Below are 23,963 nucleotides of genomic sequence, written 5' to 3'. Positions count from 1 at the left end.
GTACACACTACTATATATAAAATAGGTAAACAAGGACCTATTGTATAGCACAGGGAATTCTACTCAAGGTCCTGTAAGTACCTATAATGGAAAAGAGTCTGAAAAAAGAAAATATATGTATACTGATACACATGTGTATGTATAATTGAGTCACTTTGGTGTACCCTTGAAATTAACACAGCACTGTAAGCTAACTATGAGTGAAGTCGCTCAGTCCTATCCGACTCTTTGCGACCCTATGGACTATAGCCTATCAGGCTCCTCCATCCTTGGGATTTTCCAGGCAAGAGTGCTGGAGTGGATTGCCATTTCCTTCTCCAGGGAATCTTCCCAACCCAGGAATCGAACCAGGGTCTCCCACATTGCAGGCAGACGCTTTACCATCTGAGCCACCAGGGAAGCATCAGTGGGTCATCTCATCTTTCTCCCCACATTAGCCTCTGCATCTCACTGCCTCTGGCCTCTAAGGAATCTGAGGAATTTGCATCCACCTGTACTGAATTGAGCTGTAGTTCCTGCTAAAGAATGCTGAGTTTGAAATAGAGTTCATCAATATTGTAGGTTTAAATAAGAGTTCAGGGGACAAGGAATAAAAATAGACCCCAGAAGGAAAAAAATAGTTCCCCTGAATGGAAACTGAGGGAGAGAGGGAGGGAGGTTGGGAAAATGATCATATTAATTCTTTTTACCTCTCACAGGTCAACTTGAAATATTCAGGCTAGAAGAAAATGTTTGTCGTGTTGCAGAAACCATGTGCAATTATAATTAGCTCTGGCAGCAGTTGTGTTATGTTGAAAGCATCTTTGAATATGAATTTGGGAGAGGCAAGAAGATAGAAATGAGAGAGCAGGAAACCGACAAAAGTGAATGGGAGAGAAAGTCTAGACTGAGGCCAAGTGAGGGGAGGGAGCGAATTCAAGTACCTCTGGCCCTTTCTCCTCAAAGCATCACCTGTCAAGTGAAGACAATCACTGTTCAAGGCTCCAGCAATGCTTACAATAAATGTCTAGCCACAATACAAGGTTATATATAAATGGATGAATGTAAACAGAGAGCAGGGTAATAGAACTGGGCGATGTTGAAATATAATGTACTCAAGTTCATGATTTCCATTCCTGCTGTATTTGGATGGAAAATAGAGTTTGCAGTTCACAGTAAGCAGTGATCCTGGGTCCTCTTACAAGGAAGAAGATGCACATTTTCCCTCTGAATGGAAGGAGGGCTGAAATAATCACACACACACACACACACACACACACACACACACCTCCTCTCAGACACACTCATTGTTCCTTGCTAGTGACATCTGACTCCCTGATTTTCACAGCTAAACATTCCATGCAGATGCACTGAATCATTTTCATTGTCTAGGAGATGTAATAGACTGAGTTTGGTCCCTAAAATGGTCAAAAAGTGGTTAATATAAAAATTCTCACAAATGAAAAATTCACTCAAATATGTGTTTCAAGGAAAGACATTGTATTTGGCAGCTTGGATCACTGAACCATTGAAGGGAAAGGAAGAGAGGTAGACCTCAAGTGTACATGACTCATTTTTCAAGCACTTTCAAAGATACAACATCCACATCCTCCTTGGCAGTCTTTGCTCAGTATCTATTAGCCTTTATGACTAGGAACAGCTTTGTTATATCCAACTTAAGTCACTCTTATCAAAGCACAGATATATGTCCTCTTGCAATGACCATTCACTGATATGAAGCTATTACAAAAACCACCACCTTCCATCTCATCTTTATTTTCTGATCTCTTCGTCGTCTTTCTGACTGGATATTTAAAAAATTCTTCCTCTTCTATGGAAGTTGCACTGCACTCCTGAAGGCCTCCATCACTTTTATTGTTGTTGTTTAGTCACTAAGTCCTGTCCGACTCTTTTGGAACCCCATGGACTGTAGCCCGCCAGGTTCTTCTGTCCAAGAGACTTCCCAGGCAAGAGTACTGGAGTGGGTTGCCATTTCCTCCTGCAGAGGATCTTCCTGACCCAGGTATCTAACTCAAGTCTCCTGCATTGGCAGTCAGGTTCTTTACCACTGAGCCATGTGGGAAGCCCCTCCATCAGTTTATCCGTATACAAAATTATGAAGTACTTAACTTCATAATGATATGAAGTGGATCATATCTTGGGAGGGATACCAAGGCAAAGGTACAATACAAGGCCCCACTCTCCAGCAGCTCACAACCTATGCCTTCTAATTGTTAAATCAGGGTATTATAGAAATATGAAGTCACGAAAAAGACTAGATCTGTTGAAGCCACCCAGAATTTTTCAACCACACACACCAGTGTTTCTGATATTTCAATGAGCCACCAATATTAGTGGGCATGTCATAGGCTGGAAGATATGCCCATTTTCCAGGTAAGCTACCTTTCAAATGCAAATGCAAAGCATTTATAAATGTAAATACTTTCTTATCATTGATAACAACACTTTGAAACACCTAAGTTGAAAATTATTCATCTAACTCAATTTCCTCCCAAATGTGGGGGCTGGCGAGGGGGTGGGCAGTTTCTGTGATATCAATGACATGGTTATCCAGATTTTCACCAAAAAGCCTCAGGACCAGAGGGTTCCTTAGCTAATGAGACCTATTCCATAGCCTTTTCTTTTTTCCTTGAAATACAGTTGTTTTACACTGTTGAGTTCTGCTGTACAACAGTGATTCAGATATACATATACATATATACCCTCCCTCATAGACTTCCTCACTCCCCCCCGTCCCACCTCTATGGGTCACCACAGAGCACTGAGCTGAGCTGCCTGTGCTAGACAGTAGCTTCCTGCTAGCTATCTGTTTTACACAGATAGTGTAGTGTGCATATGTCAATCCCAGTCTTCCACTTCATCCCACACTCCCCTTCATTCCCTGTATTCACACATCTGTTCTCCATGTCTGCACCTCTATTCCTGCCCTGAAAATAGATCGTTGTTGTTGTTCAGTCACTCAGTCGTGTCCTACTCTTTGTGACCCTGTGGACTGCAGCACACCAAGCCTCCCTGTCCTTCACTATTTTCCAGAATTTGCTCAGACTCATGTCCATTGAGTCAGTGATGCCATCCAGCCATCTCATCCCCTGTCACCCCCTTCTTCTCCTGCCTTCAATCTTTCCCAGCATCAGGGTCTTTTCCAATGAGTCGGTTCTTTGCATCAGGTGGCCAAAGTATTAGAGTTTCAACTTCAGCATCAGTCCTTCCCATGAATATTCAGGGTCAATTTCCAGTGAATATTAGGATTGACTGATTTGATGTCCTTACGTCCAAGGAACTCTCAAGAGTCTTCTCTAGCATCACAATCCAAAAGCATCAATTCTTCAGCACTCAGTTTTCTTTATGGCAAATAGATTCAGCTGTACCATTTCTCAGGCCTTTCTTGGTGGCTCATTAAAAAGAATACATTTGAATCAGTTCTAATGAGGTGGATGAAATTGGAGCCTATTATACAGAGTGAAGTAAGCCAGAAGGAAAAACACCAATACAGTATACTAACGCATATATATGGAATTTAGAAAGATGGTAACAATAACCCTGTGTACGAGACAGCAAAAGAGACACTGATGTATAGAACAGTCTTATGGACTCTGTGGGAGAGGGAGAGGGTGGGAAGATTTGGGGGAATGGCATTGAAACATGTAAAATATCATGTATGAAATGAGATGCCAGTCCAGGTTCGATGCACGATACTGGATGCTTGGGGCTAGTGCACTGGGACGACCCAGAGGGATGGTATGGGGAGGGAGGACGGAGGAGGGTTCAGGATGGGGAGCACATGTATACCTGTGGTGGATTCATTTTGATATTTGGCAAAACTAATACAATTATGTAAAGTTTAAAAATAAAATAAAATTAAAAAAAAAAAAAAAAGAATCTGCTTGCCAATGCAGGAGATGCAAGAGATGTGGATTCAATCCCTGGGTGGGGAAGATCCCTTGGAGAAGGAAATGGCAACCCACTCCAGTATTCTTGCCTGGGAAATCCCTTTGTCAGAGGAGCCTGGTGGGCTACAGTCCATGGAGTCGTAAAGAGTCAGACACACTTACAGATTGAACATGTACCATTTTTCTAGATTCCATATACATACGTTCATATATAATACTTGTTTTTCTCTTTCTGACTACTTTCTGTATGACAGACTCTAGATCCATCCACATCTCCAAAAATGACCCAATTCCATTCTTTTTTGTGAAGATGTGGTACATAGATACAATAGAATATTACCCAAGCATAACCTTTTCTTAACTCCCCCACTGTTGACCTCCGCAGAACAGTCCACACAGTTGAATTGTCAATGCCTCTCTGCCTTTGAGTGATACACACTGCCCCAACTCTGCTCTGATTATATTGATCCCGTCTTGGTTGATATCTCATTTGCCAGCCCTACATGTAATCATAGCCTAAGGTTCAGACTTCGACCTCCGTCTCTTCTCTCTCGATGCCTTCTCTTTGGCAGCCATCCACTCTGAGTAAAGCCCTCTCAAATATACAATTCCCTGCCCAGGTTTCATACTCAGCTTTAATTTTACATTTACCTGTGCCTCTGAACATTTCTATGTGAAAAATCCTTCTGTTATCTTGAATTCTATGCATTTAAATGAAGTGCTTCTTCCTTTTACCTCCCCTTCTCCCTAGTTTCTAAGCTTCTCTATATGGCATTGCTTGTTGTTATTTCTGGAATATATGGAGCACTCTAATATTGCTCATTGAATATGTATTATTATCCCATTTTAGGCTGTAAGAAATCTAGTCGGGGTCTTGTCTTATTTGTCTTTGCATTTCAACCTCTAAGCCCAGCACCTGGTAAATCACAGGTATTCAGTTAATGACAGTGAGTGTGTGTGTGTAGGTGGGTGGGTGTTACTGAATCCTCCTGAAATCCAGGCACAAAATATTCAACACCCACATTTGACCCTTCTCTCTTTTCAAGCCCATATTCACCTGGTCATAGAAGCTTGTTGATTTTTCTTTCGCTGTTTCTTAAATATGTGTGTGCACTTTCCATTGTGAATAGTCACCTCTGCCCTTACTAGATCCTTCTAGCCTCATGCTTGGACCCCTACATCAGCCTCTTGAAGAGCTGCTCCATTTTTTAAAAGGTTTTTTTTTCTTTTTAGATGTGTACCATTTTTAAAATCTTCATTGAATTCATTGCAATATTATTTCTATCTCATATTTTGGTTTTATGGCCATAAGGCATGTGGGATTTTAGTTCCCAAATCAGAGATCAAACCTTTACCCCCAGCATTGGAAAGCGAAGTCTTAACCACTGGACCCCCAGGGAAGTCCCAGGCTGCTCCTTTCAAAGCCACTCATTTCACTGCCAGACAAATCATTCTGAAACATCGCACCCCTATAGAAGTTTTGGTCTCTTGATTGCACAGAGGATGATATGTAAACTCAGTAGGACAGCTTTCATCGCCTTCATAATCTGGTCTTAATCATCCTCTTCTGTTTTTAGAGAAGTTTTCTTTCTCTTCTGTTTTTTTTACTTTTTATCTACTCCAGCCAATCTGGTTCATTTGTTTTCCTGCAACATACATTTTTCTTTCCCTACCCTTCTACTTTTATGTAATTTTCCACTCTTCCTCCCTGATAAGGTCTTCTCTCATCTTCCATCATATTCTTAACCAATCTTCCCCATCCTTTCAACACAAGTTTAAGTCCTAAGTCTTCTGAGAAGCCTTCCCAGCCCACCTTTTTTGAACTCCTAAAGTTTTTATTATCTGTAGCATTCCCTGGGTAATTCATCACACAATGCTTTCTGACATCGCTTGTGTTGCTCTTGTCTTAAGCTGCTATTTAACTCTCATAACGCTATTTACTTTTCACTAATTTATGTCTTGTCTCTACAGCTAGATGAAAAACTTGCCAAAGGCAGAGACCCATTCTTATGTCTTTGTATTCCCCATAGTACTCAGTCTAGTATCTTACACATAGTAGGCACTCAAAAAATATGTTGATTTTTTCTCCTCCATCCTTCAAACTCCTGTTAAATACCACCTCAATCATAAGCCCTTCTCTTCAGACTTCAGCACATATATGTTTTCCTCCCTTCAAATTGCCTTGTACTTACTGCCTGTCCTGAGTAATGTGTGCATTAGGAAGGAGAATCCTGTTTACATCATCTTGTGTAAACTGTGTTCATCCTACTAGATGAATGGGTCATTATCTTAGAATTTTCCTATATTCTTCTCAGGGCTAGGCACTGGTTAAGTTCCCAGTGAATAGTTAACCATTGATTTGAAATAGTTTCCAGTGAGGTATAATCTAACAAGACAGACATTAGACAAGATAACCCAATAAGACTTGAATTGGATATGAATACATACACATTATCACAGCTTGATGGGACTTCCCTAGTGGCCCAGTGGTTAAGACTTTGCCTTCCAGTGCAGGAGGTGTATGTTCGATCCCTGTTTGGAGACCTAAGACCCCATATGCCTCGTGGCCAAAAAACCAAAACAGAGAACAGAAACATTATGTGACAGATTCAATAAAGATTTTTTAAAGGAAAAAAACAAGTATTATCACAGCTTGATATAACTTAGTTTATAAGTAGGGACTTACAATGTTACATATGCACACAGGACATATATTTTCTGAGTCTGGGTTTCTACTGCTATATAGATATATTGTGTCACTTGCCTGGGATCTGCTTGGCAAGTTAGAGGCAGGCCTAAGCAAACATAAACAACCATAGAATGATGGGCTTGAACCAACTAGCTTGTACCCCCTGATGGCTGCTCCTATAGACATCATGTGCTCAAAATGTGGCTTTGGTGGCTAATGCAAAATAAGGCCTACCCTCAAATTCTTTGAATTTTATTTAGTAATAGATTTATCCACTGATGTGTTCATTCCAGATGCTGTGTTGGCCTTGTTGTACAAAGGTGTAAAAATAGAGTTAGCCCCAGCCCTACAGGAGGAGAATGATAACAAATAACCACAAACAAATAGCAACAAATGTTATAAAATAAATAACTGAAACTTATTTGATGTGGCTTCTTGGCGGCAGATCCTCAAGAAAGCACATTTAAACCAAGGCTTGAAGGGCAAAAATGAGGAAGAAGTCAGCAAAGAGCATTCCGGAGAACCACATATGCAAAGGCATGAGGTTGATTTAGAGAACTGAAGGAAGAGCATGGCCGAAACATAGTAAATGAAGCCACTTTTATAAATAACATACATTTAATATATTAAAAACATCACATTCTTTAATCCTTGCTGAGGGAGAGACCCCAAGCCTTCCTTAACTTCACTCTAGGGGCAGTGACCCAAGAGCAGTTCTATAGGTTGTGGTTGATAATGGAGGCAGTGAAGGAAGGAGAAAGGTTTTGAACTGTGTTGTAGAAACCTAGGAGATGTGGATTCAATCCGTAGGGCAGGAAGATCCTCTGGAGAAGGAAATGGCAACCCATTCCAATATCCTTGCCTGAAAAATCCCATGGACAGAGGAGCCTGGTGGGCTATAGTCCAAAGGGTCACAAAGAGCATGACTGAGTGACTAAGTGCACACACACACACACATACACACACACACACATACACACACACAAACACACATAAAGACCTGAGCTACTTCCTTCTCTACCTTAGATACTGTGTGAACTTGGACAATTCATTCCACCATTGTCTGAAATAAATGATTACCGACTCATTCTATTCAACAGTTATATACAAAGCACCTACTATGTGACGGGATATATTCTAGGTATAAAATATAAAGAAGGGATATATATATATATATATAATACATGTACTATACATACATGTGGGCTTCCCAGGTGGTGCTAGTGGTAAAGAATCTGCCCTCCAATGCAGAAGACATAAGAGACGTGGGTTCGATCCCTGGATCAGGAACCTGTAGGAGAGCATGGAAACCCACTCCAGTATTCTTGCATAGAGAATCCCATGGACAGAGGAGCTTGGCGGGCTATGGTACAAAGAGTCGCAAAGAGTCAGACACAACTGAAGCAACTTAAAACACATGCACACACACACACATACACACACACACACGTGTGTCTTATACACACATGTACTGTACACATATTATGGATAGTACAGATTCTTTACCATTTGAGCCACCAGGGAAGCCCGCTACATGCATATGTACTATATGTATATATGAGTGAGGGTTGCTCAGTTGTATCCAACTCTTTCCGACCCCATGGATTATATAGTCCATGGGATTCTCAAGGCAAGAATACTAGAATGGATAGCCTTTCCCTTCTCCAGGGGATCTTCCCATATATATACATATATATAGTACTATATATCAAGAAGACAATGGCAACCCACTCCAGTACTCTTGCCTGGAAAATCCCATGGACAGAGGAGCCTGGTAGGCTGCAGTCCATGCGATCGCACAGAGTCAGACACGACTGAAGCGACTTAGCAGCAGCAGCATCAGCAGTACTATATATAATAAGTGTATAGCACACATGTATATAATACAGAGAATATATACTAAGAAACAAAAAAGACAAAATTCCTGCCCTCATGGAGCTTTCATTCTAGTGGGAGCAGGCTAACTATAAACTATATACATTTCATTCTCTCTCTCTCTCCACACATGCATGCATGCACGCACAATGTTAGAAGTCAATAAAACAGGGAGGGACTCAGTGGCACCGGGGCACAGTAAGGAAAGCCTCATGGAGAAGATGACATTTGAGCCAAGACCTGAAACAGGTGGGTGCATAGGCCAAGCAGCAATCTGAGGGAAGAGTGTTCAGCCATGGGGATAGCAGTCAAGGCTCCAAGGCAGCAGGGTGCTGCTGTATTCAAGAAGCAGAACAGCAAGGAGCCTGGTGGTTCAAAGTGAGAAACAGAATGATAAGATCAATCATGATGGATTTTGTATGTATCTTCTCCTACAAAATCGAGTGGTTCCATGAAAATCTGCAAGGGAGATTATGCATGATTGAAATTGACATGCAGGCAAAATGCATGACAATGTTAGAATCATAGGCCTCCCTGATTCCCGGGAACAGAGTGTCTAACCAGGAGTGGGTGATAAAAGACAAAATGCGATGAAGAGACATGAGACATAGGCCATCTGCAGTGGGAGGCTCTAGAGGGAGGATGGATATGGGACTGATGGTGAGGGATGCTAGTAGAAGGTGAGGGGTGGGGGCAGGGTGAATGAAGTCAATATATACAAATGTGGAGGGAATGAATCCCTCCCAGGGGAGACCATAATCAAGGCCCAGTGGACTACAATTCCTTCAAACAGGGAAACTAATTGACCTTAGCCTGTGTGGCTTCAAAGAAATAAGTTTACAGATTTTATGGACATTTTTTAAAAAATGAAACAGAAATAAAGGAAGTAAAAGAATCCCCAGAAAAAGGGGATTCTTCCCAGGAAAGTGAATCAACTTTTTAAAATCTAGCGACTTCCCTGGTAATCCAGTGGATAGGACTCCGTGCTTTCACTGCAGGAAGCACGTGTTCAGAACCTGAAAGGGGAATTAAGATCCCTCATGCCATAAATAAATTAAAATTTAAAAATTTTTTCAATTGAGGTTTAATTTTCTTCCTTGATCACCTCCTGATAGCAGAGACTTGCTGGGTGGTTCACAGGTTTTATTTCATTTAGTCATTAGTTGAGCCCTATCCAATAGGCATCATTTGCCCCTTTTGACAGATGAAAATGTATGGGGGCTCTTCATACCCTCTGTCTTCAGAGGCCGAGCTTCCTGGCCTGTGTGCATTGGTGTGTGACTGTGCCTCAGATGGATTAGGGGTTTGGTAATGTGCCATTAGCCTCCCCTTCTCCTTCTCCCAGGTGTTGGGGTGGCTGGAGGCCCTGGGAAGTAGCTCTACCCATGGAAACCTCTTTAGGCTATCACTTGTTACATGTGACATTAAAGAAAAAAAAAAAAAGACTGACATTCATTTGGAGATTCTTAAAAAGAAGGGGGTTAGGAAATAATATTTGAGTGCTGAATTGTTTTTGTTTTTCCAAAGTAAGGTAATGGTAGGGGCAGAAGAAAAATCCTTGTTTTCTGAGCCCATGATGACTGTAGATTTGGAAATGCAGGTCTGAGCAACAAGGAAGCGGACAGTGACTTAGAGATCCACAGAAACTGGAGGAGGGAGCAGGGGTGTGGGAAGTGGGGAGACCGAGAGTGAGTCTGGGCTCTGTGTGAAGCAGAGAGAGAGATGAGAGGCTGTGGATTAGCAGATGGAAAGACTTGCAAGAGAAGATCTGTTCGTGGGAACTCAAGGGGTTTTCTGCAGAAGTGTGTGATATAAACCGTCCTCTGATTCTCTACAAAATCTTCAGTAAACTCCAAGTGGCTCCATAATTCTACGGTGTGGGTGGATCCACTGGAAAGAGAAAGTGGTGCTGACTCCTATTGGCTAAGCTGAGAAAACATCAGTCTGCCTGGAGGAGTGGAGCCAAAGCGGCTGCCCACATGCAGTTGGGGAAACTGAGGCTCGGAGAGTGTAGGCTACCCTCCCAGAGTCACACAAGTAAAGCTGCCGAGAACTTGCAGTTTTCAAAGCCGGAGTTCTGCCCACTCCAGCATGCAGTGTGTCCCTGGACCATTTAGGTTGGAAACTTGGCGGTTACTCCCCAGATTCTGGCCTTGAAACATGTTTGTTTTTTTCCACCCACCTGGCCAGTAGATAAAGCCACATCTGCACATCATTTTTTCCCTTGTTTGAATCAACACAAGCTGAAAACAGAAAAGGAAGCAAAACGAACAAAAACTTATGAGACTTTAATTGGAGCTCAAGTGAACACAGGTGAAAACATGAGAAAATGGAAAGGGGAGCCTCAGGTTTTTGTTTTGTTTTGTTTTTAATTTTTTAAATTTTATTTTATTTTTAAACTTAACAATATTGTATTGGTTCTGCCATATATAGAAATGAATCTGCCACAGGCATACACGTGTTCCCCATCCTGAACCCTCCTCCCTCCTCCCTCCCCATACCATCCCTCTGGGTCGTCCCAGTGCGCCAGCCCCAAGCATCCAGTATCATGCATAGAACCTGGACTGGCGACTCGTTTCATATATGATATTATACATATTTCAATGCCATTCTCCCAAATCATCTCACCCTCTCCCTCTCCCACAGAGTCTAAAAGACTGTTCTATACATCAGTGTCTCTTTTGCTGTCTTGTATACAGGGTTATTGTTACCATCTTTCTAAATTCCATGTATATGTGTTAGTATACTGTATTGGTGTTTTTCTTTCTGGCTTACTTCACTCTGTATAATAGGCTCCAGTTTCATCCACCTCATTAGAACTGATTCAAATGTATTCTTTTTAATGGCTGAGTAATACTCCATTGTGTATATGTACCACAGCTTTCTTATCCATTCATCTGCTGATGGACATCTAGGTTGCTTCCATGTCCTGACTATTATAAACAGTGCTGCAATGAACATTGGGGTACACATGTCTCTTTCAATTCTGGTTTCCTCAGTGTGTATGCCCAGCAGTGGGATTGCTGGATCATAAGGCGGTTCTATTTCCAGTTTTTTAAGGAATCTCCACACTGTTCTCCATAGTGGCTGTACTAGTTTGCATTCCCACCAACAGTGTAAGAGGGTTCCCTTTTCTCCACATCCTCTCCAGCATTTATTACTTGTAGACTTTAGGATCGCAGCCATTCTGACTGGCGTGAAATGGTACCTCATAGTGGTTTTGATCTGCATTTCTCTGATACTGAGTGATGTTGAGCATCTTTTCATGTGTTTGTTAGCCATCTGTATGTCTTCTTTGGAGAAATGTCTATTTAGTTCTTTGGCCCATTTTTTGATTGGGTCATTTATTTTTCTGGAGTTGAGCTGTAGGAGTTGCTTGTATATTTTTGAGATTAGTTGTTTGTCAGTTGCTTCATTTGCTATTATTTTCAGGGAGCCTCAGTTTAACTATAAATGATAGGAGATTGAGAAGATGCAGCTTTTGATTGTCTTTCATTTAAATAAAGAGGAGAGCAAAAGTTGTCCTTCAGGAGAGACCATTCAGAGGATCTGGGAAGTTGCAAGTCTGGTAGATCATAAAAAGTGTATTTCCAGGGAAGGCACATTTAGTAATATAAATAAATCATTATTATTGTGTTTTTTTTTTTTAATTTAAAAACTGACTTCCTTAAAATCAAGCCTGAAGGCTAGGCAGGGAGAATATTGAATCAGAACCTGAAGACTGGAGGCTTTTTATTTTTTCCTGTGTTCTTGTCCTTGGGCTTCTGCTGGGACAGGACTTATGCATCATTTGAGGAGCAAATAGCTTACCTGAAGGATAGTGTCCACAGCTGCTGGCTGATACATTCTTTTTCTATATTGCTTACACAGAGATGTAAGAAATTATGGGAAAGTAAGAAGAGTCTGTACCTGTAACAGTGTATCTTAACTTTTTTTCTGCACTCTTTTTCAGATCTCTTTGGGCTTCCCTAATAGCTCAGTTGGTAAAGAATCCACCTGCGATGCAGGTGACCCTGGTTTGATTCCTGGGTTGTGAAGATCTGCTGGAGAAGGGACAGGCTACCCACTCCAGTATTCTGGCCTGGAGAATTCCATGGACTGTGTAGTGCATGGGGTTGCAAAGAGTCAGACACGATTGAGTGACTTATCACTTCACTTTCACTTTGGAGATCTGAAAAAATAAAAGACTGTTGTTATAAAACAGCACAGAGGGGACTTCCCTGGTGGTCCAGTAAGACTCCGAGTTCCTAATGTAGGGGCCCAAATTCAATCTTTGGTCAGGAACTAGTTCCCACGTGCCACAACTAAGAGTTTACATGCCACCACTAAAAATCCCGCCTGCCACATTGAAGATCCTGTGTGTCATAACTAAGACCTGGAGCGACAAAATAAATAAACATGTTTTTTAAATGGCACAGAGACACATACATTAAAAGTTTGTGTATAAGTTGTCAGGACGTGAGAGTGGAAGGATGGGATGCAGAGCAGAGAACCCCTGAGACCTCCTGGGCAGTTCTCACAGTGCAGTCGCAGGACCCCCTGCATTAGAGCGACCTGAAATGCCAGTTAAAAGTGCCGTCAGGCTCCCTGCCCCACCTCCAGACACACTGAAGATGAATCTGTAAGTTTTAGATTCCAGGGTCTGCATTCTTCTCACTCTTCCAGTGACTCTTCTACACACTGTAGTTTGAGGACCTTGCCCTACCATGCCTGTGAACCCCAGGTTTAAATCTCCTGCTTTAGAACCATTTAAGCCTCCTGGTTTAAAATGCAGATTCATGCTCAGAAACTGTTATGGAGAAAGGCTAGGGTGGGATGAAGAAATCTGCATCTTTATCATCTGTGTGACTGTGGTACAGAGACTCCAGTACCAGGTTTTGAGTGATGGATTGGAAAGCTGTCCTCCTAGCTTTGTTGTCCCTCATGTGCCTGGTGCTGGAGCTAATTCAGATACCCAGACTTCCTCCATTATTGTGTGCAAATCAGTGCAATTACTTTGAAGGAAAATGTGGCCACATCCAGTAATGCTGAAGATGTACCTAGCTAACCACCCAGCAACTCGCCAAGAAAACTGTCTGCTCCACATCCCATTCTCTGATAGCCAAACCCAGCTGACAGTCATAACAACTCATAAACATTAAAATTTTGTGTTGCAGGTAATATAATTTCAAATGTATTTCTATTTATCATGGTCAGCTTATATCTTAACTTCTAGCAGGGACCATTTGTTAGGTTTTCAGGTTAGAGATGAAGTCATATATGGATGTGAGAGCTGGACTATAAAGAAGGCTGAGTGTCGAAGAATTGATGCTCTCAAATTGCAGTGCTGAAGAAGACACTAAAGAGTCCCTTGGACAGCAAGGAGATAAAACCAAGGAGATAAAAGGAGATAAAGGTGATAAACTTTAGATATTGCTGCTGGTGCTGCTGCTGCTGCTAAGTCACTTCAGTCGTGTCCGACTCTGTGTGACCCCATAGATGGCAGCCCACCAGGCTCCCCCATCCCTGGGATTCTCCAGGCAAGAACACTGGAGTGGGTTGCCATTTCCTTCTCCATTAGATATTGCTAAAGGATATCAACTCTGAATATTCATAAGGTCTGATGCTGAAGCTGAAGCTCCAGTAATTTGGCCACTTGATGCAAAGAGCCAGTTCGTTGGAAAAGACCCTGATGCTGGGAAAGATTGAGGGAAGGAGGAGAAGGGGACGACAGAGAATGAGATGGTTGGATGGCATCACTGACTCAATAGACATGAATTTGAGCAAACTCCAGGAGATAGTGAAGAACAGGGAAAACTGCTATGCTGCAGTCCATGGGGTCACAAAGAGTCAGACATGACTGAGTAACTTAACACAACAACCTGGTTGTTTAGTCCAACAATTCTATCACCACTTGACCAGAGTTGAAGTCATCTGAGGGTGTAGACAATGGCTTCTTTAGATTTGTATGGGCATCTCTGGTACAACTCTTAAAACATGATCAGTGCTCAATATTTATTATGTAACCTTCAGATTCACTGAGCATGGGTGGGCATCCCACCAAGAGTAATTGGTGCTCTTTAGAACAGCCCCTTTTACATAAAGTTCTGCACCTAGACATGTCTGGGAAGCAGGACTCAGTGATCAAAGTCTTGCCCAGAGTAGAAGACATCCTCCTTTTTCCAATCCCATCCTGGCAACAGTTTAGTAACTGAAGGGAGCAGTCCAAGATGATTTCCTTTCCTCAAAAAGTGGAAGGCGGATAGAAGTAGAGACAGATGAATGCAACCTCCCTCAAAAATCCTCAGAGCCAAATAAAGGGTCTGGCAGGTCTTTGTGCTCCCAAATGAGCAGCTTGGAAGGGCTGCAAGAGAGAAGACAGCTTCAGAAAACCAACTGGTCTCCAGAAAGTTTCCTTGGAAACTTAGTTGAAAGTCAGCTTGGATCAGAACCCAGCCTCATTGATTAAACACTGGCTGAAAGACCACAGGGTGGTAATAAATTGCCAAGGAGCCCATCTGGGGGTAAGTATCTAATTGGTGCCACAGGATTTAGGGTAAGAACCTGTCTTCCCTCACAGCTTTATTAATGATCTGGAAGTGGTTAGAAATGATGTGTTCATGCTCAGCTGGGGGCTGGCACAAGCAAGAGAACAGGAGAATAATGGTACAAATAGACTCAACAAAGTAAGGATAACCAAGTGGCATTCAGCTTAGGAAAATAAACTTTAAGATTTTTTATTATTTTTTTTTAATCAGGGGGATAAAAGAAAGCAAGGAGATGGAAAAGAAAATGGATAATGGGTATAACAAGCTGGGCTTCCCAGGTGGCACCAGTGGTAAAGAATCCACCTGCCAGTGCAGGTCAGGAAGATCCCCTTGACGAGGGCATGGCAGCCCACTCCAGTGTTCTTGCCTGGAGAATCCCATGGACAGAGGAGCCTGGCGGGCTCCAGTCCATAGCGTTGCAAAGAGTCGGACACGACTGAAGCCACTTAGCACACATGCACACGTAACCACGTTCTAATTGAACAGTTCTATGAAGACCTACAAGCTCTTCTAGAACTAACACCCAAAAAAGATGTCCTCTTCATTATAGGGGACTGGAATGCAAAAGTAGGAAGTCAAGAGCTACCAGGAGTAACAGGCAAATATGGCTTTGGAGTACAAAACAAAGCAGGTCAAAGGCTAACAGAGTTTTGCCAAGAGAACACACTGGTCATAGCAAACACCCTCTTCCAACAACACAAGAGAAGACTCCACACATGGACATCACCAGATGGTCAATACAAAAATCAGACTGATTATATTCTTTGCAGCCAAAGATGGAGAAGCTCTATACAGTCAACAAAAATAAGACCAGGAGCTAACTGGCTCAGATCATGAACCGTATTGTCAAATTCAGACTTAAATTGAAGAAAGTAGGGAAAACCACTAGACCATTCAGGTTTGACCTAAATCAAATCTCTTAACAATTATACAGTAGAAGTGACAAATAGATGAAGGGATTAGATCTGATAGACAGAGTGCCTGAAGAACTATGTATGGAGGTTCCTGACACTGTACAGGAGACAGTGATCAAGACCATCCCCAAGAGAAAGAAATGCAAAAAGGCAAAATGATTGTCTGACAAGGCCTGACATATAGCTGAGAAAAAAAGAGAAGCTAAAGGCAAAGGAGAAAAGGAAAGAGATACCCATTTGAATGCAGAGTTCCAAAGAATAGCAAGGAGAGATAAGAAAGTCTTCCTCGGCGATCAATGAAAAGAAATAGAGAAAAACAATAGAATGGGAAAGACTAGAGATCTTTTCAATAAAATTATAGATACCAAGGGTTGAGTACAATAAAGGACAGAAATGGTATGGACCTAACAGAAGCAGAAGATATTAAGAAGAGGTGGCAAGAATACACAGAAGAACTATGCAAAAAAGGTCTTCATGACCCAGATAACCACAATGGTGTAATCACTCACCTAGAACCAGACATCCTGGAATGTGAAGTCAAGTAGGCCTTAGGAAGCATCACTATGAACAAAACTAAAGGAGGTGATGGAATTCCAGTTGAGCTATTTCAAATCCTAAAAGATGATGCTGTGAAAGTGTTGCATTCAAAATGACAGCAAATTTGGAAAACTCAGCAGTGGCCACAGGACTGGAAAAGGTCAGTTTTCATTCCAACCCCAAACAAAAGCAATACCAAAGAATGCTCAAACTACCGCACAATTGCACTCATCTCACACGCTAGCAAAGTAATGCTCAAAATTCTCCAAGTGAGGCTTCACAACACGTGAACTGTGAACTTCCACATGTTAAAGCTGGTTTTAGAAAAGGCAGAGGAACCAGAGATCAAATTGTCAACATCTGCTGGATTATCAAAAAAGCAAGAGAGTTCCAGAAAAACATCTATTTCTGCTTTATTGACTATGCCAAAACCTTTGAGTGTGTAGATCACAATAAACTGTGGGAAATTCTGAAAGAGATGGGAATACCAGACCACCTTGTCTGCCTCCTGAGAAATCTGTATGCAGGTCAAGAAGCAACAGTTAGAACTGGACATGGAAAAACAGACTTCCAAATCAGGAAAGGAATACATCAAGGCTGAATATTGTCACCCTGCTTATTTAACTTATATACAGAGTACATCATGTGAAATGCCAGGCTGAATGAAGCACAAGCCTAAATCAAGATTGCTGGGAGAAATATCAATAACCTCAGATATGCAGATGACACCACCTTTATGGCAGAAAGTGAATAACTAAAGAGCCTCTTGATGAAAGTGAAAGAGGAGAGTGAAAAAGTTGGCTTAAAACTCAACTTTCAGAAAATTAAGATCATGGCATCTGGTCCCATCACTTCATGGCAAATAGATGGGGAAACAATGGAAACAGTGATAGACTTTATTTGGGGGGGCTCCAAAATCACTGCAGATGGTGAGTGTAGCCATGAAATTAAAAGACGCTTGCTCCTTGGAAGAAAAGCTATGACCAACCTAGAGAGCATATTAAAAAGCAGAGACATTGCCAACAAAAGTCCATCTAGTCAAAGCTATGGTTTTTCCAGTAGTCATGTAGGGATGTGAGAGTTGGACTATAAAGAAAGCTGAGCCCCAAAGAACTAGTGCTTTTGAACTGTTGTGTTGGAGAAGACTCTTAAGAGTCCCTTGGACTGCAAGGAGATCCAACCAGTCCATCCTAAAAGAGATCAGTCCTGAATATTCATTGGAAGGAGTGATGCTGAAGCTGAAAACTCCAATACTTTGGCCACCTGAGGCGAAGAGCTGACTCATTAGAAAAGACCTTGATGCTGGGAAAGATTGAAGGCGGGAGGAGAGGGGTACAACAGAGGATGAGATGGTTGGATGGCATCACTGATACGATGGACATGAGTTTGAGTAGACTGTGGGAGTTGGTGATGGACAGGGAAGCCTGAGGTGCTGCAGTCCATGGGGTCGCAGTGTCAGACATGACTGAGCGACTGATCTGAACACATAACAAATCTAGAAATACTCAGGTAGGATCAGAAGTGAGCAGATCTTTGGAGGGTTGGGCAGCCAGAGGTCGCAATTATTGTAGGAACCATGAAGGAGGGTAGGAAGAGACGGAAGCCACCTTGCCCCCACTTTACACCAATGCTGACTCTATCGGTCCCATCCAGTCCCTGTGAGAGTCTTTCCCTAGGAGATGGATGGATGCTGGTACCCCCACTCGACAACAGCTCTGTAACAGGTGTGTGGATTCCTGAGAATGGAGGCCAAACATCTTAGATCTGGTGAGAAAACAGAGCTAGACAAGGGTGCCCAGGCCTGCATGGAAGAGGTTTCATACTGAAGTGGAACAGTCTTCTTCAGAGAAAGCTGAAGGACACACTGACACCAGGAGGAAAGCCCAAGAAGACTTAACATGAAATTCAGTTGAAATAGTTGGATAAAATCACAAAATCAAATATACAATGCTGTAGACTAAGTAGTTGTGTCCTCCCCCAAATTCATATCTTGAAACCTAATGTTCACTGTGATGGTATTAGGAGAGGGGCCCTTTGGGAAGTGATTGCTGCTACTGCTAAGTCACTTCAGTCGTGTCCGACTCTGTGCGACCCCATAGACCACAGCCCATCAGGCTCCACCATCCCTGGGATTCTCCAGGCAAGAACACTGGAGCGGGTTGCCATTTCCTTCTCCAATGCATGAAAGGGAAAAGTGAAAGTGAAGTCGTTCAGTCGTGTCCGACTCTTTGCGACCCCATGGACTGCAGCCTACCGGGCTCCTCTGTCCATGGGATTTTTCCAGGCAAGAGTACTGGAGTGGGGTGCCATTGCCTTCTCCGGGGAAGTGATTAAGGCCCTTAAAAAAGGAGATCACACGGACTTCCCTGGTGATCCAATGTTTAAGACTTCGCCTTCCAAAGCAGAGAGTATGGGTTTCATCCCTGGTTAGGGAGCTAAGATCTCACATGCCCTGTGACCAAAAAAAAAAAAAAACCCAACATAAAACTGAAACAATATTATAGCAATTTCAATAAAGACTTTAAAGGATTTCCCTGGTAGTCCAGTTGTTATCCACCTGTCAGTGCAGGGAACACGGGTTCTATCCCTCATCCAAGAAGATCCCACATGCCGTGGGGCAATTAAGCTTGTGCCCCACAGCTACTGAGCCCCAGCTTCTAGAGTCCGCTCTCTACAAGAGAAGCCACCTCCATGAGTATGGGGGCTATGAAGAGTAGCCCCCACTCGCTACAACTAGAGGAAGCCCATGGTTGCATCCAAGACCCAGTGCAGCCAAAAAGAATCAATTAAAAACATTTTAAAAGAATATATTTTTAAAAGCCTGTGTCTTTGACACTAATAAAAATGTGGCCATATAAGCTTGGTCTAGCCTCCAGGTTACTCAGAGTAGGCTAACACCTATAGCAAACAAGCCCCCAGATTTAACACAAGCAAAGTGTGTATCTTATTCATACAAAATCCAAAATGGTGTTCCTGACCTACAGGCAGCTCTCTTTCAGGAAATAACACAGAGATCCAGTTCTTTTTATCTTCTGCCTCTGCAATTTTTAGCATTCAGCTTTCAAGGCTGTACTGCTCAGCTGCCTCAAGCTAGCAGAGGAGGGCTTCCCAGGTGGCACTAGTGGTAAAGAAACCTGCCAGTGCAGAAGACATAAGAGACGCGGGTTCAATCCTGCATTGGGAAGATCCCCTGGAGGAGGGCATGGCAACCCACTCCAGTATTCTTGCCTGGAGAATCCCCTTGGACAGGGGAGCCTGGTGGGCCACAGTCCATGGGGTTGCAAAGAGTGGGACACACCTGAAGTGACGTAGCACACAACAGAGAAGGAACGAACTTGGAGGATCCTACGTGGGAGATGGTCCAGGGCCTGGCCTGGAAATAGAGCACTTGATTCTGCTCAAACTACAGATTAGAGCCCAGTCTAGAGGTCACACCTAAATGCAAGATGAGCTAAGAAGCACAATCATTTTCTGCATGCAGGTTTGTGAGAAAACAGCTTTCTGAAGCACTGACCACTCTCTGTCCCAGGCTTCTTTGGCCAAGGGTGTTCAGCCCCTGCTCTGGGAAGAACAGAAGAATATTTCACTCTCTTTGGAAATAACCTAAAGCCATTAGCAAAGAGAAGTATGATGGGAAAATAGGAAGAGATGGATATGTGTTTAGATGGCTTTGCTGTATACAAGGAGCTTGAAAGCGAGGACAGAAGTGCCAAGGGGAGTGTATTAGGTTGAAGAGTGTCCCCTCCCCCAAATTCAAGTCCAACCAGAACCTTAGAATATGAGCTTATTTAGAAATAGGGTCTTTGCAGATGTAATTAGTTAAGAGGATACCATACTGCACTGTGTGTGTTGTGCTAAGTCGCTTCAGTCATGTCTGACTCTGTGTGACCCCATGGACTGTAGCCCACCAGGCGCCCCTGTCCATGGGATTCTCCAGGCAAGAATACTGGAGTGGGTTGCCATACCCTCCTCCAGGGCATCTCCCAACCCAGGGATCGAACTTGGGTCTCCTGCACTGCAGGCAGATTCTTTTCCACTAAGCCACTGCGGAAGCCCCGTACTGCATTTATAGTAGACCGTGATTCAGTGACTCGTGTCCTTACCAGAGGAGAAAATAGTCACACAAACAAGCAGGAGAATATCCTGAAGAGGCAGAGTTCTGAGTGATGTGTCTACCAGTCAGGTCATGCCCAGGGTTGCTGGTAAGCACAGAACTAAGGAGAGGCAAGAAAGAAGGATCCCCAGGAACTTCAGAGAGCACGTGGCTCTGCTACATCTTGATTTCAGATTTCTAGCCTCTGGAACTGTGAGAAGAAACATTTCTGTTGTTCCAACCCACTCAGTTTGTGGTTCCTTGTTATGTCAGCTCTAGGAAACTAAGAGTAAGATGGGTTCTATCCACATCAAAGCTTGTTATGATCCAGGACAGTGAAAAGCCCTCCGTCCTGGTGTGCCAGCAGGGCAAAAGAGAAGATCCCACCTGGAAATCCCAACCCACCAACTGGGTTGGTACCTGAGAATAGTACTTGCACAAGAGACGGAAAAAAAAAAAAAACAAACTCACCAGGAATTCGAATTCTTACTCTTAGATGTTTATACTGGAGGAAGAATAGGAGTAGTAATATTTTGTGAAAGTGAAAACGTTAGTCGTTCAGTCATGTCCAACTCTTTGTGACCCCATGAACTGTAGCCTGCCAGGCTCCTCTGTTCATGGGATTCTCCAGGCAAGAACACTGGAATGGGTTGCCATTTCCTCCTTCAGGGGATCTCCCAACCCAGGGATCAGATTCACGTCTCCTGCATTGGCAGGCAGATTCTTTACCACTTGAGCCACCTGGGAAGCACAATTGAGGCAAGAGGAGAAGCCAAAGGGAGAGGTTTGAGGACATCCAGGCAAACTGCTGACGTCACGATTCTACCATCTGGAGCTTGGAAATTTCAGCCGAAAGCAATTTGGAGAGTCACAGCCCAGCTCGTGTTAGTATGGTTACTTGTCATGTCTGTCTTGCCTCAGTTTACTTACTAAACTGTTTCTCTCAGAACGGCAGGAAGCAGTGGCCACCACAAGTTTTTCATATAATATGGTTTTTGAACTGCTTTTCCCTGTCTGCCTGTAGTTCTCTCATTTTTGTAAGAAAGAAAGAAAATCTATCTATCCACAGCAGGTGTACCTGCTTTCTCTCAGCCCAGAGTTGAGTGGACTGCTTGCAGATGAATTTGAACTGCCTGGGGTTGGTAGTTTCAACCCATCTTTGGTTTTTGATCCCCATTTCAGAGCCCAATCTGGCTGGACTCCAAGTAGTGATGCCCAGAGATGCAGCTGAGCTGTCAGGGTGCACAGACGGTGAGAGTGGAGAGGGGCACAGCCACTCAAACACGGACCTTTCACACAAGTGAGAGTTCAGCATTAGCTCTAGACAGTGTCTCCTACACGTTCCTGGGCAGAAGAATCAACTAGGATGTTAACTGGTGGTACAGATTCTGAAGCTCAACCCCCAACTTAATAAATTAGATTCTCAGGGGGTCTCGGAATCTGCATTCTTGCAACCATCTCAGGGGTGTCAATGATCAAGGAAGCCTGAGAACACACCCGGGGGCAGCAGGGAGCCTGGGAGGGTTTTAAGCCCCTGAATAAGGCAAATCGGATTTGGGATGTCTAAGCATCAGTATGGAAGCAGGGAGGAGAGGATTGGAAGGTGATGAGACCACAGGTGGGGAGACCATTTAGGGGGCTGTTTTAATAATGCAGGAGAAAAAAAGATGAGAGTCTGAACTAAGGTAGAAAAGCAGTGGGAGCTGGAGGGGCATAAAGGCAATAGAATCGATGGGGCTCGGTAAATGAGCAGGCACCTCTCCGAGGTCCGCCGCTCATGCTGAGCCCCCTCCAGGAAAGGTCTTGATCTACTGGCTTCATTAAAATAAGAACCCGTAGGAAGCAAGCAGCTTCCTGGTTCTTTGCCGAAAGTCTAAATGTGCTGAAACGCGTTCTTTAGCTTCCTGACCCATTTCCTATTCTCTCTGATTTCCAGCCAGAATGGTTTTCCTATCATAATAACCGCTGCAAGTTTCTACACCTCCTGACTGACTCCAGCCTTAAGCCCTCCAGCTCCTCCTTCCAGGCTTCTAGTCCTGCTTTTTCATGGGATTCCTTGGTCCTCCGGCCAGACCTCTGGGTGGATCAATGCAAAAACCTTGTTTATAGCTCCTCGGGGCTCCCTGGTGTCCAGGGCCGCATGGAGGGTGTATGGATCTGGTTCTCCACCTGCTTCAGCCTCCACCTGGGTGCTCAGACTTCCTACCCCCCAGGACAGCCTCTCCCCCCAGCTCACGACCTTATCAACTCCTGCACTCTACAGTCTTCTCCCAGGCCTTTCTTTCTCCTGTGCCCACACCTCTGAATTTTTTCTTTTGCTTCTGTTACTGACTCTGCAACTGAATGTTTTCATTAAGTCTTCGGAAAATCCTTTGTGAGGTTGATTTTCTTGAATTCCACATGGGTCAGCCACCCCGTGTCATGGCACTTGCATAGACCCTGCTCTGCTGAGAAAGTGGTCTGACCAACGAAACCTGGGTGTTCAGCGGGTTTTCTCCATGGGGATCTGCCAGGTCAGGCAATGCAGTGTTAGAACCGGCATCTTCTGGGACGTGAGAGGAAATCTCCGGAGGGGCTCTTGGTTCATCGCAGGGAGGGAGGGAAGATGTTTCTACAGCCTCTCCTGTGTTGTTGTTGTTGTTGTTTCTCTTGTTTTGGTTGTTTGTGGGTATTGTTCTTCTTTTGCACTTAATCCTGATCCAACCGCTGTGAGCAGGATGACTGGAGGAATACTTCAATGTTCGGAGCGCCTGAGCTAGGGTTGAATTCCCAATGCTCTGAAAAGAATGAGGTAGGATGGCAAGGGGCAGGGGACAACCTGCAGACAGGCGGGGCACAGCAGGGAGACTCAGGGGAGGCAAGCTGAGTCCCCTCTCCCTGGGCTAGGTATGGCCAGGCAGCTGGGGGGTTGGCACCATGCAGGAAACGTGTCCAGGATGGGAGGCTGCAAGGCCTCAGTCTGTGGCACCACGTGGCAGCTGCAGAACAGCCGTGGCTGCCTCACCTACAGCCATGCCCTCCAAGGCGCCAAGAACTGTCCCAGGCACACATCACATCCCTCCTGGCACGCTCAGGCCTCCTCTTGCTATGAACACAATTTGGCGGTGACCCTTTCCTTGAAGCCAAAAGAAAATTTATTTACAAAAGGAGAGATAAGGGCTTTTTTTCTTTCACTCATCATCCCACTCATTTTTCTTCCCTGTCTCAGATAAGGGAGGCAGAAGTGTTTTAATTATGTTTTCAGTTTTCAGCATCTGTAGATGCTTCTTTTGTGCAATGCCCAGAGTCCCTTCTTGAGCTGTGGGGCTTTTGTGCAGGGCTATTTTCCTGGAGAGAAATGAAACAGCCTCTCGGTTGCTGGGAATGACACGCCAGCCTCAAGCGGAGGCCGGGGGACCAAGCCCAAGGGGACCAGGCACAGGGAGTGTGAGTGGTTAG

The sequence above is a fragment of the Bos indicus x Bos taurus genome, chromosome 5, assembly GCF_003369695.1.
Source record: "Bos indicus x Bos taurus breed Angus x Brahman F1 hybrid chromosome 5, Bos_hybrid_MaternalHap_v2.0, whole genome shotgun sequence".
Classification (NCBI taxonomy): Eukaryota; Metazoa; Chordata; class Mammalia; order Artiodactyla; family Bovidae; genus Bos; species Bos indicus x Bos taurus.
The sequence above is the reverse complement of the archived record's forward strand: the minus strand, read 5'-3'. Positions refer to the sequence as shown.